The sequence below is a fragment of the Marmota flaviventris genome, unplaced genomic scaffold, assembly GCF_047511675.1.
Source record: "Marmota flaviventris isolate mMarFla1 unplaced genomic scaffold, mMarFla1.hap1 Scaffold_297, whole genome shotgun sequence".
Classification (NCBI taxonomy): Eukaryota; Metazoa; Chordata; class Mammalia; order Rodentia; family Sciuridae; genus Marmota; species Marmota flaviventris.
The window spans coordinates 1-14,746 of NW_027288175.1; the positions used below are offsets into that span (position 1 = coordinate 1).

A 14,746-nucleotide genomic window follows, 5' to 3' on the forward strand; every position below is an offset into this window, starting at 1 on the left:
AAAATCAGGATATAAATGAATACAAAGGGATAAGAAAATGTGAACAAGCTCTAGCATAAAAAAGACAATAAAAATAGAACTATAGATGTTACAAATGTAGAAATATCTGAAAGAATTTCAAAACAGCTATACTTGTCACATACAAGGAAATAAGAGATAAAATTAAAATCTTTCCCCAAAAGCTAACTATTATTAACCAAAGTATCAGATAAACCCCAGCTTGTTAATTGAAATGTAGACTTCAGTGAATAATTTTAATGGAAGATGAAACACAGATTGTTTTAGTCAGGTTTTTCATTGCTGTGACCAAAAAATCTGACAAGAATAAACTTAAAGGAGGCAAAGTTTGTTTGGAGACTTGTGGTTTCAGAGGTCTCAGTCCATAGACAGCCGGCTCCATTCCACAGGGCCTGAAGTGAGTCAGAATATCACGGTGGAAGAATGTGGTGGAGAAAAGCAACTCAAGACATCACACCAGGAAGCAGAGAGAGCTCCAATCAGCTCATGTCATTATACCTCAAAGGAATATCCCTGATGACCTACCTCCTCCAGCTCTACCCTACCTACCTGCCTACAATTACCACTCAGGGGATTAATGCCTTGATTAGATCAGGCCATTTATCATCCTATCATATATCATCCCTAAACTTTTCTTTCATAGTCTCACATATGATCTTTTGGGGGACAGGTCATATCTAAATCATAACATAGATTCAGAGAATCTTTTCTAGGTCTTGCTACAGTCTTGCACTTTGGCCAATTCTTCAGAACACCAGCTGTTCCCTAATTCTACTACCTATTACTGTCCAATATTCTGAGCCATATTCCACAAAACGGTTTTTCATGGTAACACAACGGGCAGCTCTCTTCTTTACCACTGTATTTGTGGGGTCTCCAAAGACAACTGCCCCACACCCTTCAGGTATATATGCATTTCTTTCCAAGAGGCATCAGCCAGTTCCAATATGTTGAAGGAAAAGATAACAGGATTGGAATGATTAAATCTCTCATATTAGACTCCCCCCAAAGGGGAGTATCATTTCTCTTAAGATAAATTACAGTATTTCCAGAATTTTTACATTTTAAAATACACATGTGAAAATGACACACATTCCAGAACCCCCCAATAAACACCCTTTCCTCATTTTAAACCTTGTCCTTCCCCCAATGGTAACCTCCATCCTCATTATATGATAATGAATTATTGGTCTTTTAACTTGACTTTTTCCACCTAAATATGAATCTTTAAACATTATAGTTATAATTGCTTCTAGTTCAATTATATACCACTCAACTCTACTTGTGACAGGAAAGTAGAAAATAATCCTGCATAGTCATTAAGGTTCTAGGGCTACTACTACTAATTAAGTGAGAAATGTGAAAAATCCTCTGAGAGAAACTGCCCTGAGATTACACATCTTGCTGGGTTTATCACTGGAGAAGCAGGCATGGGCAGTGTTTCGTAAAACTACCAAGACATTTCCAAGGGAAGCAGCAGACAAAGGAAGACTCCAAAACGTATTCCAACTTTGATGAATACCTAATGTTTTTTTTAAAAAAAATATTGTTTGCATGTTGATGTACCTTTATTTTATTCATTTATTTAAATACGGTGCTGAAAATAGAACCCAGTTCCTGACACATGCTAGGCAAGCACTCTACCAACTGAGCCACCACCCCAGCCCTGAATATCTAATTTTTGACAACATTGTGAGGTTTCTCTAGAAAGAGCTCTAAAGCGGAAAACTTGAGTTGACCAACGTCTATATTCCTTCTCTCCTTTACTTCCTTACTCCATCCTACCCCAATCAATTTTATCCACATTCATTCTTCTCATACATTCTTTTGTTCTTTTTGGTATTGGGAATTGAATCCAGGGCCCCTTAACCCCTTATCCACATCTCTATTCCTTTTTATATTCTATTTTGAGATAGGGTCTCATTGAGTGGCTTAGAGCCTCACTAAATTGCTGAAGCTACTTTTGAACTCTCAACCCTCCTGCTTCAGCCTCCCAGGCTACTGCCATTATATTCTTTATAGTGATGATGTTCAAATTAGTGGCATTAATATCTAAAGGCAGAAATCTTTTTGAGTTTGATTTGTATTTTTCATTTGTTTCTCACTCTATTCATTTGATTTCTTCTAAATCACTTTAATCTTCACAGGTCAAAAACAATGTCATATTCAAGCTCCTCTGATCCCCCTCTAACCCAACCCTGCCTCAGAGTGCCCTAAACACCTTCACGAATGAGACCACTATCTGCACACCTGCACCAACTGGAAATAAAGGAATCATCCTTGATACCTCTCTCTTTATCATTTGTCCTTTGTACAATCCCTTTTTTTTTACATCTTAACTGTGCCTCAAAACTCTGTATTCTCTTCATTCATAATGACATTACTCCAATCCAAGGAAGCACTGATGTTCAGTGGATTAACACACTGGTCTGTGTGTGTACTGGATTCCTTTTACTCACTATTTTTCCTTTTCAACTCTGAATGGAAGTAATATTCAAAAATATGAATTATGTTCTATGGCTACCCTTCTTAATAATTCTTTAAGAGGCTCTTGACTACTTTTAACTTTAAAGAAATCACTCTCATTTACATAGCCCACAGATCTTATAAAATCTGGCTCCTACAAAACCCCTCTATATTAATCTTTCATCTCTTCAACATTGTTCAAGTTCTTCCCTTAGGTCTTCAAAGGTGTCATGTATTTTCCTTTTTCCTTATAAGTCTCTCCCATTTCTTTTCTTTCTGTTAGCTCTTATTTATTTATTTCAGAAAAAAAGACCATCAACTATATTAGCTATTCTCAGTACATATGCACATTGACATTGTAGGTAGACTTTTCCTTAATAATTTCACTTATTACTTTTGAACTACATATACTAGCTTGGTGAGTACCTGTTTTCCCTGATAGATTATGAATTCTGTCTATAAAAGATTCAGTCATCTATTACTCAAGATTCAGTACCAGTCACAGAGCAATCATTCAGTGATTTTTTAAATAACTGAATAGATGATGTACTAATGAATCAGCATATCAATCAGAGACCACAGAACAATAAACTTTAACTGTATTATGTTTGAATTACACAAAATTTTCAGTCAGTTTTGAAACTTTCACCAGCATATAAGCATCCTATGACTTCACATGAGAACTAGTTTTAAGATTCTCTTTAAAAAACAGGAAGAATGTGCCTCACAGGGCTCACCCTCATCTATAGCAAGAATTATCCTGTCTTTGAAGTGGCTTCTTTCCCCAGTGTCATGGTGTTCCTTGATGAACTTTCTTAAGTGTAACAACCATGGAAAATGTTTGGTGTATGGTGTATCCTCAAAAAGAAAAAAAAAAACTAAAAACAGAACTACTGTATAATCCAACTGTTACATTCCTGGGTATGTATCAAAAAGAAACAGGGTCACCATACAAGAGACAACTCACATGCCCATGTTTATTGTATCACTATTCACAATAGATAAGGATTCAGCCTAGGTGTCTATCAAAGATGAACACATAAAGAAAATATGGTGCACACACACACACACAACTGGACTATTATTCAGATATAAAAAATGAAATCTTCCAGCAAAATTCATGAACTGGAGGAGATCATGTTGAATAAAATAAGCCAGACATAGAAAGACAAGTAGCACAAGAGGCACACGTGAGAACAACAACAAATAATGACTGAAAGTAGAATCGTGAATACTAGGACCTATGAAGGGTCCAGGGCGAAGGGGAGGTAAGAGAGTGGAAGAAGGGAGATTGAATATGATCAGTGCATGTTATATTGTCATATAGAAATCAGATAACAAAAGCCGTTAATACGTAATTAATATTAATAAAAATGATTTACAAGATTGGTATCCTAGATATTTGAGGTTGCCTTTAATGCTACAGTTGTTACATGATAACCATGGTGACTGTGTGTAGTGAGAAGGCACCCTTGAGGAAAACCAGGAATAATTAATGGATAAGCAGGAAATTAGAACCCCCACTCGCCCTCCAAAAGCCTATGAAATATGTATGAAAATGACTAGGAGAATGAGTTTTCCTGAAACCAGGAGAAAAAAAGGTTTAAAAAATAGAATTTTTAAAAATACTTCTTATTACCTTTTTCATATCTTCATAGCTCATGAACTGAATATTGAAGTCATGTCTGTGTTCATACCAGCCTCTTATGTGATCAAACCAACAACTTCCCACCACTGTGCAAAAAATAATTAGTAAAAAAAAATAAAAATAAAAAAATAATTAGTAACAAGGTGGAGATGTTGCACTTATTGAATAGCAAAGTATTCTGTCTTTTCCTCCTTATAGTCACAAAAACAAAAATAAAGGCCCAACCACTGAACAACTATATTACAGTTTTGAAATGATTACTGCTTAGGGGAACAATCATGGTTTTCATAGAGAAGTGACCATGAAAAGCGACTTTATGGATGTAGGAAGGCAGCAATAAAAAAATGAGAATGCCCCTGGGTCTAAGTTTAAATCAGATTTCTTTAAAGCAAGTTCCTCCACTTTCCTATATCCACCAGAAAACACATGTCCATTTCTTCTTATTCTCTAAGATTTCTGGATAGCAAAGCTACCTGTTTACAATGAGACAGAACCTGAATATAATCTTTAAATGAGTGAGATCCTGACACTTCTCACTACAAGTCCCTTGCAACTTTCAATCCTCATCAGTAGTGGAGTGATAAACTCCACCATGGCCCTAGAAGGCTTCCCACAGGTCCAGGAGAGAGTACACAAACACCCTGATCATTAGCGATTCTGGAATGTATTGTTTTAATTATATTTGTAGCTAGTTTAAATTGATAGAATATTTGTAAGCCTTTTATGGACTGGTCAAAATGTTTCCTAAACAACATGCCTTTGAAAACTTGACAAGACCCACACGGTCCTGGCAAGGAAGGAAAGGCCACTGGGTGGCAGACTAAGTTGATGTGTCATAGTAACTACTCAAGAGCATCCATTGTACAATTGCCCTTTTCCATCTCTCTAAATATCTTCCCTAAGTTCCTTGATAAATAAACTCATAGTTACCTTGTCCATCTAGAAACATTTTCATAAAATTCTCAAAAGTTTCAGAATTCTTTAATATAGCCACCCAATTTGAATAATGAAAATAGGAAACCAAAACATCTTTAGGATTTCTGTAGATATAAAGAATCTGCAGGAAGAATTATAAATAATATTAACAATTCCAGCATATTATTTCAAGATTTTAACAGTTGCATCATATTCATTAGCTGAATGAATCATAATCATCTTAATCCATTCTTCTAGTCATGGAAAATTAGGTGTTCTCCCCATTTTTCTCTATTACAAAAAGTGTTGAAATAAATTCTTTTACTTATAGGACAGAAACTGTATAAAAAAATTAATATGAAAATACCACTAATGAAATGTTGAACCAAAAAAAGGCCTTTCACAGAATACACAATAATTATTGTCAATAACCTTTCAAAACAGGCTTAATCTCATTACTGAGTATGGACATGTAGGTTAAGATCACTTTAACATATCTCTTCATAAATAACACATTGAAACAATTTAAAATTCTGATATGTATCATTACTAGGAGGAAGTCAAAACACGTCCATTAGCAATTTAGCAGGAACTGATACACCTGCTTTCTTCAGAAAATATAGCCCCATCCCATAGAACTGAAAATCCTTGTACTTTTGGCTTTGCAGTTCCCTACTTGGATATATATTCTAGGAGAATTCCTGCATATGTGCCCAAAGGCCATTCTCAAGAACACGAATAAAAGCATGTAGTGATATGCAAATTCTGGAATATTCTAATTTTTCTATGAAGAGAAAGTACAGATCTGATAGAACTACTTTCAGAAGTTATATTATGCAGCAATGGAATTGGCATTTCAAGTCAAGAACAAAAATGTGGCAAAGTCCCAGAGAATTAGAGAATAAGGAACAAAATGAAATTAAGTAAAATTGTAGGTCAAATGATTTAACAGGATGTCTCATAATTTGTTTTCAAAGACCAACAGAAAAAGAACTTTTGTCCACTGATGCTCATAATAGAAAAACTTCAATGGAAAAGTTCCAGTAAATCTGTAAATATTTTGATTTAGCCACAATCATAGTAGAACACTTAGAGAGAACTGTCTTTAACATAACAATAAAAGCAAAAATAAATTTATAAAATTGATTATTAAAATTTTATTTCATTTAGTTTTTAAAATTTGTATAAGTATCCAACACAGAAAGTTTATCTCCTTTTCTCATGTATGAAACATATTACATGTTTGAAAACTGATCATGCAATTGACAATTAACTTTTAAATAAATTTCAAAAATTAGAATATGTAAACACCATTGCCCATGATAGAAAACTATACAAACACTTTCAAACTAAAAAAAATCTCAAAAGAGCTGAAACCAATTATAAAAGTAAAACTGAAATAACAGAGTTTTAAACATTAACAAAATCATATCCATAGTTATACTAAAAGTGATATCCTTTTTAAAATGTTAATATTGACAAAAATAAATGCTGGAAATAGGTAAACTGAACATTTAATTAAAGAAGATGGAAAGATATATACTAAAATGAGACAAATATTAAAATGAAAGTATACATCCAGGAAAAAAGCTAGTTCTTCAGAGGGTGAAAACCCAGTAAAATAGAAAACTCCTTATATCCCGAAAATCTAAAAATAGGAGAATATAAAATTTTTATCATTGCAGCATGAATGCAAATATATAACCACAAAATTGGAGTAAATTGACAAGATTATTAAAAAGTTATACTTTTTTCTATGTTAAATATCTACAAGTGGGTAAAAAGAATAATAAAAGGTACATATTGATGGTATTAAAGTAGACCTGATAAAATAGAGCCATAGAATGAAGCTCGAAGAATGTTGGTATTTTGCAATGTCTGTTTTCCCAGAACAAATGTCTCTTAAATTAAAATCCACATTTGACAAGCGTTGTGGAACTACACTATATTGTAAAAAGTTGATAGAAAACTTTTCCTTACTAATTGACACAGAAAATTTTAAAAAACTATTCTGTGTCAATTAGTGACTCTTGGGACAAGTATAATGCAATATTCATATATAATAAGCAGTATAAGATTTAATTTATAATCCGAAGAAGGTTTTAATATAGCCAGGCTTGGTGACACAAGCCTATAGTCCCAGCTACTTGGGAGGCTGAGACAGGATGATCACAAGTTCAGAGACAGCCTCAAAAAGAGAGGTGGTGAGGGGCTGGGGATGTGGCTCAAGCGGTAGCGCGCTCGCCTGACATGCATGCTGCCGGGGTTCGATCCTCAGCACCACATACAAACAAAGATGTTGTGTCCGCCAAAAACTAAAAAAATAAATATTAAAAAATTCAAAAAAAAAAAAAAAAAGAGAGAGGTGCTGAAAATATATAACCACAGAAATGAAATGAAAGAGCAAAACCCTGTCTCGAAATAAAATACAAAATAGGGCTGGGGATGTGGCTCAGTGGTTGAGTGACCCTGAGTTCAATCCCATATCCCCCCCCCCTCCAAAAAAAAGGTTAAAAATAATGTTAGCTAGGAAAAAGCTGGAGGGTATTTACATAATCTTTGTTGTGGGTATTGTGTTTTCTTAGTAAATCACCAGAACCAGAAGTCAGGAAAGAAGTATTAAGAGTTGGGTTACATAAGGTTAAAAGTTTTAAACCATTTTTCAGAAAAGTCTTTTCTTTTTAAAGGGGAAGACTTTGCCCCAAGTAAATATTCCACAAACAGTAAATAAGAAATCTAAAGAAATACGGGCAAAGAATAAAAAGGTTATTTAAAGGCCTATAAAAATATATAAAAGGATAATCTTATTAAAATTGAAAGATTAAATCACTCAAAAATGAGATTACTTTCTTACTTAGCATATTAGACAAATTTGATAATTCCCATTATTAGTAAGCATGTGAGGACAGAGGCATTCCTACATGGTATTTGATGAAGTATAATTCATATATCATAAAAACAGTTAGATAATCCCTGTCAACACTTAAAATATAAGACATTTTAATTTGTAAACTTCACATTAATTGAAACATGGCATGAGAATTAAATTGCAAGCCTTTATAGGAATGTTTATTACAACACAAGACATCCATTGGCTGCAACTTACCTGTCCATCAAATACACATTAATTATTGCAAAGCCACACAATAAATTCTATGAAACCATAAAAAAGAATGGCATTCATGGCCAGTGTGAAAGAATTTTTGTTATATGCTATAGAATAAATTGCAAATTATATCCACAATTGCTTGTTACAGGTATAGTTTTTAGGACTTTTGTATATTTTTATTGTGGAAGGCAATATCCTAAACATACAATGATTGTAACATTTGGAAAACTGTGGTTTAGTGAGGTTGGGGAATCTACTTAAAGCAGGTTATTTTGTTTGTGCAAGAGAGAGAGAGAGAGAGAGAGAGAGAGAGAGAGAGATTTAAGCTGTATGACATACTTTAGCTTTTTTGTTCTTCAGACCTTTTGGAGCTAAATAATATGGGATGTGGGAAGTGAAGATTCAAGGGGATGGCATTTTGATAAAGTCCAAATTATGAGTATTGTATTCAAAGAAGGGAGCTCTATCTATTGTTTTGATGTCTTCAGTTCTGTTACGATGCCCCTCAAAATAAATCAAGCTTAGTATCTGCTGTGTCCAGATGGTACCTGAAAAAATAAATCATCTTGTTTTCAAACTCAATTAGTCATTAAAAATTAAGTCAACAATAGTGTCATTCACCATAAAATCATTTCAGCTTTCTTTACTTTTAAACACTCTATGTATGCTAACAACTTTGTCCAACTTTCATTTTTGTCTTTATGAAACATTAAAGTTAATAAAGATAAAATCAAAGACTCTAAATTCCTTTATCTCTTGAAGAGCTGTGTTTGTTCTGATTCCATGACAGTGATGATTTGGGTTATTTCTGCCTCTCCTTCTCTGTTTCCTGCTCCATGTTAGGTCTTTTTTCGTGTTTTTAACTTTTTCCTTAACTTATAATAATTCTACATATTGATGGGGTAGAGTGTGATATTTCCACACATGCATACACCCTGCACTATTCACATCAGGGAAATTAGCATTTCCCTCTTTGTGTCATTTTTTATGTTTGGAATCTTGGAGCTTATTTCTTCTATATTTTCTTAAAATATGTTATTGGCTACTGAGTCCCTCTTGACTATATTTTGTAGGTACCTGTTTTTCTTTCATGAAATTCCTTTTTCAGAACTTTACCCTTTAGAATTATAGACAAATTAACAAAATTATAGCGAGTTCACTTTCCCCTCCTTTTCTCTTTACCATGTAAGGTGGTTTTGTAAACTATTTAAGCATCCAAGGATGTCAGGAAATAGCAGAACTTGACATGAGCAAAGCAATATATATATATATATATATATATATATATATATATATATATATATGACATTTTTATTCACTTATGTGGTCTAACCATGTATGACCAACTTGCTTGTGGTATTCTGGGGAAACTACACTATAAATGAGCAAAACATTGTATGTGGACATTAATAACTTCAGCTTTACCTCTTAATCTACATGGGCCACTCTAAAAACTCAAACCAAGCCAAGTATCCTGCCCTGCTGAAGTAGAAGTCACTATTACTCTTCTTAGTACTTGTTTAGCCCAACAGGATTGTGTTTTACTACTTCTTTGTAATGATGGTCTTCACAAATCTCAAAATCATTCTTATTTTATTTTCTAGTAGAACTTGCTGGTTGAAAACGTTTTTGAGAATCTTCAGTGGAACTCAGCTGTCATGGAATACTTCTTAAGAAAATGAAACATCTTGGAACATGATAAATATCTCAACCCATGAAGCATTTACAAATTAGAGAAAAGATAAGTTTGAACTGTGTCAGGTCTGTCTGGCAGACCATGTCAACAGGTCAGCATTTACCCAGTACCTGCTCTTGGCTCAGCATTATATATATATATATATATATATATATATATATATAACAAAATTGACAATATATCCATTGCAAATGGGCTTAGGTAGTAGAGATTTGAGATTCATCTAACTTTTTTCTGATCCTTAATGGATATATAAATGTAGGTCAGGCTGCTTTTGATATCTGAAAAAGAGCACATTTACACACACATACGCACACACACACACCAAAGAAAAGCAAAAGTTATGATTGTGAATCCACTCTTTATACTTACCTGATTTTGGATATGTGATTATGAAGACATCATCATCTCTAATTTCAAAATCTTCCACATTTTCTACTATAGGAATATTAACTAAAGACCTTTCAAAATTGTAGCCTTTAAATTCAAGTAAGTATTCCTCTGTGTTGTCCATATTTTTTCACCTACAAGTGCAAACATAAAATTTCAAGTTATTTTAGAAGTGAATAATAGTTATTGAGTGGTCAATATATGCCTAGCACTATTGCAATGTCTGATGTGTATGAACATACTAATGACACTAACCAGAACACATATATGAATGATTTAAAACTTCACAAAATGCCAACATTGTGTATTGCTAGCATCAGTGTTTTAAAGATGAGGCAGCAGAAATGCTGAAAAGTGAGACAACTCTTCTTAAAGATCCATGAGGAACAGATATTATGATCCTCAACATAGAGAAGAGGAATTAACTCAGAGAAGTCAACCAAATTATTTAAACTTGTCCAGCTAGCTGAACTGGATAGATTGGAGAAGGCATAATTTGGCCAGAGAATTCATACTTTTTACCCAGAAATTCTTAGTGTTTTATATTTTTATTGCTTATATTTTTTGATTGTTGTAGAAATAAGAAATTCTTCAATGGACATTCTTTTATTTCTAATTTTTTCTAGAGTATGCATAACTCATTGTGTCTTTAAGAAGCTTTTGAATTAGGGATCTGAGATGCTGCTGAAAGTGAAGAATGATAATGCCTTCTTTTTAAATTGGTTCTTACCTCAGAAATGCTGCCCTGGTAGTTACAAGTTACTTCACGAAAGTTATCATAGTTTACAGTAGGAGATTTTAAAATCAGAAATCATATGAATCTCAATAATAAACTAAAACAAAAATGGAAAGCAAGCAATGTAAAGACAAACATAATTAAAATTGTGTAATGAGAACAAAAAGGGAGACATACAGGCAAGATGCAGAGGAAGGAAAGATGGCAGAATGGCCAAGCTGCCAGCTTTATTTATATCCATAGTTCACTTCAGGTGATTGGCATCATTGGTATGTATTGTTCATTATATGACTAGGCAGGTTACAGAATTAGCAACATTATGCAGCTTATCCCTCAGTTACATACTAAATTGCAATGTGCTGTGTTATTTTTAGGAGTTATATATATCTCTCAAGAAAGTCTATTGTATAAAGTTACTGTTATGTGGACAAGTTTAGGGTCAGTGAAACATTGTATTTGTCTCAGGAGCTGTGTGCCTGAGATCAAGGTCTAGGCTGATAAGACTCTAGGGGCATTGCCGCAGCAGCTAGACATAGCACATATATTCATTATCTTACTAGTTCCTAGGAGAAATTGCAGGGCATTCTAAGGGTGGGAAACAGAGTGCCAGTTACCCTCTCTGAATGTGCTCACAAGAGGAATGCTTCCCTGTGTATTTCCATGGTCAGAATCCCTACAAAATTCAGACCAGCCAAGCATTTCTATTTGTTCTTCCTGAGAAATCTTTCCTTGAAGGTTACATGATTGAGACAATCCCAAAAGTTCTAATAATCGTAGATTTAGAACCAGTATAGATTTCAGTTATTTTTTTTAATTCTGTGCATACCAAGAAACTGAATTTGCTAAAAAGCTGTAAATTTGGCTTTGTTTAAATTATATGTCAAGAAATAACATTGAGTTCTTTACAAACAATCCAAGTTACCTGATCAATAGGAGGATTTCTGAGTTTAGTCTTTTCCAGAATAAGAACAGAAAATGATTAATGTTAGACTCACCTGAGTGATGCCTTCATGATTGGTTTCTTGGCTACCAAATGAAAGATAAAACTAAGGCCCTACTAAGCTGCTAGAGGTTTCCCCTCATTAAGTTGACATCTAGGACAAGAAATATTGAGTTCTGGGGAGGGAAGAGTTGGGCTGATGCATCAAAAGATTGGTTTCAATGCAGGCAGATGGAGAGCTATTTTGATATTGACATCCTGCATTTCCTAGGAAAAACTTTGGAGAATTCAGCCTTCAGATTGTGGTGAGGGAGAATTTATACTGCATCACATGGATAAATGGAGAAGCCCATAGTAGGAGATATAAGTTGAGGAGAAAGCCAAAAGTGAAGTGTGATCCCTACCACATCTTTCCTAACAGCTAGTAACACCATCCACACACCCTTTGAAATGTCACAAAGGGTTCCAGAAACTCTGAGTGATGAGAAAGAGCATCAGGCAGCATCTACAAACATTCCAAATTCTTCTATTTTCTTGTTTATTGCATTTAGTCACTCAACTGTCAGTCTGAGGGGAGAGAAAATTTTGAGAGCTCTGGTATCACAGAAGCAAAGGAGAAAGCTGCATGTGAGGAGGATTCAGGTGGGTGCTCACTGGCTCCTCAGTATAGTTTGCATGTCTTTGATGAATGTAGGAGAAGGCAATTGTGTAAGTAGGAAGCCTGTCTGTGTCTCCTTATTCCTTCATGGAAGTCCCAAAGAAAAGGGGTGGGGGTGTTCATAGATAATTAAAGGAGGTAGATACAGATAGTAATCTCTCATGCAAAACAGGATGAGAATTGACAGTGGCTCAGAATCTATTCTGTTGGTACTCACTGTTGAGATCAGCTGATGAAGGAAAATCAGCTCTCACAAAAATTTTAGGCTGACAGGAACTGCTGTCTGTGTCACTGAGGAATAAATAGTCCCTATGGAGTTTGTTTTGGCCAGTGAGTAGTGTTCTAGAACCTGTGTAACTCAGCTCTTATAAATTGGGTAAGATTTTGTTGACACTGGTGAAAGCATATCAGGTTATCCCAGGTTCTTTAAAGGGATGAAACCTTTGGAGATACTTTAAAAATTTCAGAAGAAGAGAGGGCACATTTACTGAATTACAGCAATTATGAAACAAACACAAAGATGCATTCAAAAACTTCAAGGACAGCTTCCTTGTACCCGAATGATGGTTAAGTCTGTCTTTGCAGCCATCTCAGGGGCTGGTGATCATTCTTAAGATCTTTTCTTGCATAATCTCACCCAGTTTGTTTCTTCTGTTGTTTGGCAGTGGCTACAGAAGGCGCTAGGGGTTATATGAACTTACAAGTGGGTTATATAAACTCGCAAAGAACACAAATTTGTTTTTCAGTGTACATAGAGTTTGCCTTATTTGTTTTAATGATAGATGTTAGTTTTTTGTTTTCCATAATAACTTACTCATCTCAGGTCTCTTCTAACATCTCTCATGGAATCATTCCTCAGTCTTTTGTTGCTCATACAAGATGCTCTTAGATCATGATTATCTAATGATTGATTCTCAAGTTCCCACTAAATACAGAATTTGAACCTTTTAGGTGCAGGACAGGCTGAGTAAGCTGTCTGCAGGGCATGCTAAACAAAGTTAGCTGCAGGATGACCTGGCCACTCAAACCCTCTGTCTGGTTATCAACTGTTTGCTTCAAGCCCAAACGCCCAAGCCCCAGCTCAAGGCTGAGCACTTCACCCCCTGCTCAGGGCCAAACACTTAACCCCCTTGAGCCAGGAAGGCAGCTTGCAGACCCAGAGACCCCATTAGATTTAGGCTATAAAACTCCCTCCTGCCTGGCCCCTCTCTCTTGCTTTCTCTGTCTCTCTCTTGTGCTTGCTCTCTCTCTCTCTTGCTCTGTCTCCCTTTCATGCGTGCTCTCTCCTCTCTCCCTCCCTCTCTCTCTCTCTCTTCTTCTTTTCTTTCTTTCTTTTCTCCTCTGTTGCATTGCTGCAATAAAGATCTCTTGGTCACTCCAACTGTTGTGGTCACTTTCCTTTCATTGGTGCCAAAACCCGGGAAGAGGGTTAAAACCCATTTTGGGGTCCCTCTTCCTTCTGAAGTGCCACTCACTGGACAGCCTGAACCCATTTTCTCCACCGCCAGAACTCCATCCACCAATGGCCTTTGATTGGTGAGTTTCCCATTCCTGGAGTCCTAAACCCAATGGTGGTGTCAGGAGGATTTGACCCTTGATTGTCCTGAAAACCTCTTTGCCCACCTGCGGGGAGGAAAACACCCCACCACAGCCTTCAAGGCTACGGTGGCCCTCAGGGACTCCTTCCTAGGGCAGATTAGACTCCTGGGTTCAAAATTATTCCCTTCCCTTACCAGGTGGTAGTTTACCAGCATAGGCTTTGTAGGTCTCCCTACAAACCATACTGGCTGAGACAGACATTAAAAGTTTTAGGCCTTTCAGGACAAGGGACAAGAACAAAAGAATATTTAGATGTTCTCAACAAGAAAGAAAAAAATGTCCCTAATTTTTTTAACAGATGCAAAGATAACACTAATTTATAGCAGTTCTTGTCAATACATGTGTAGTAAAATTAGAGTGCACTCATTTTGGAAGGGAAGTGTGATGTTAGGCAACTTTATTTTCTCTGAGCACATGTCTTCAACTGCTTTAATCAAAGTTCATTTACTTGATTCAACAGCAGGAAACAGCCTACCTTGCTTGACTCACAAATGAATACTGAGAAGTTTGTTTCCAGCATGATTTTCATTTTTCCTTTTTTTTTTGAAAAAAAAAATGCTTTTAAAAAGTG

At 35.3% G+C, this 14,746-nt stretch overlaps 1 long non-coding RNA gene across 1 annotated transcript; it reads right to left on the reverse strand.

The window, feature by feature from the left end:
• Window positions 1–4,128: 4,128 nt before the first annotated feature.
• On the reverse strand, window positions 4,129–8,524 carry LOC139704120 (uncharacterized). Its single transcript, XR_011706164.1, has 3 exons — window positions 8,496–8,524; window positions 5,063–5,189; window positions 4,129–4,218 (listed from the first exon to the last, which is right to left on the reverse strand). It is a non-coding gene; the product is annotated as an uncharacterized lncRNA (long non-coding RNA).
• Between the last annotated feature and the right edge of the window lie 6,222 nt (window positions 8,525–14,746).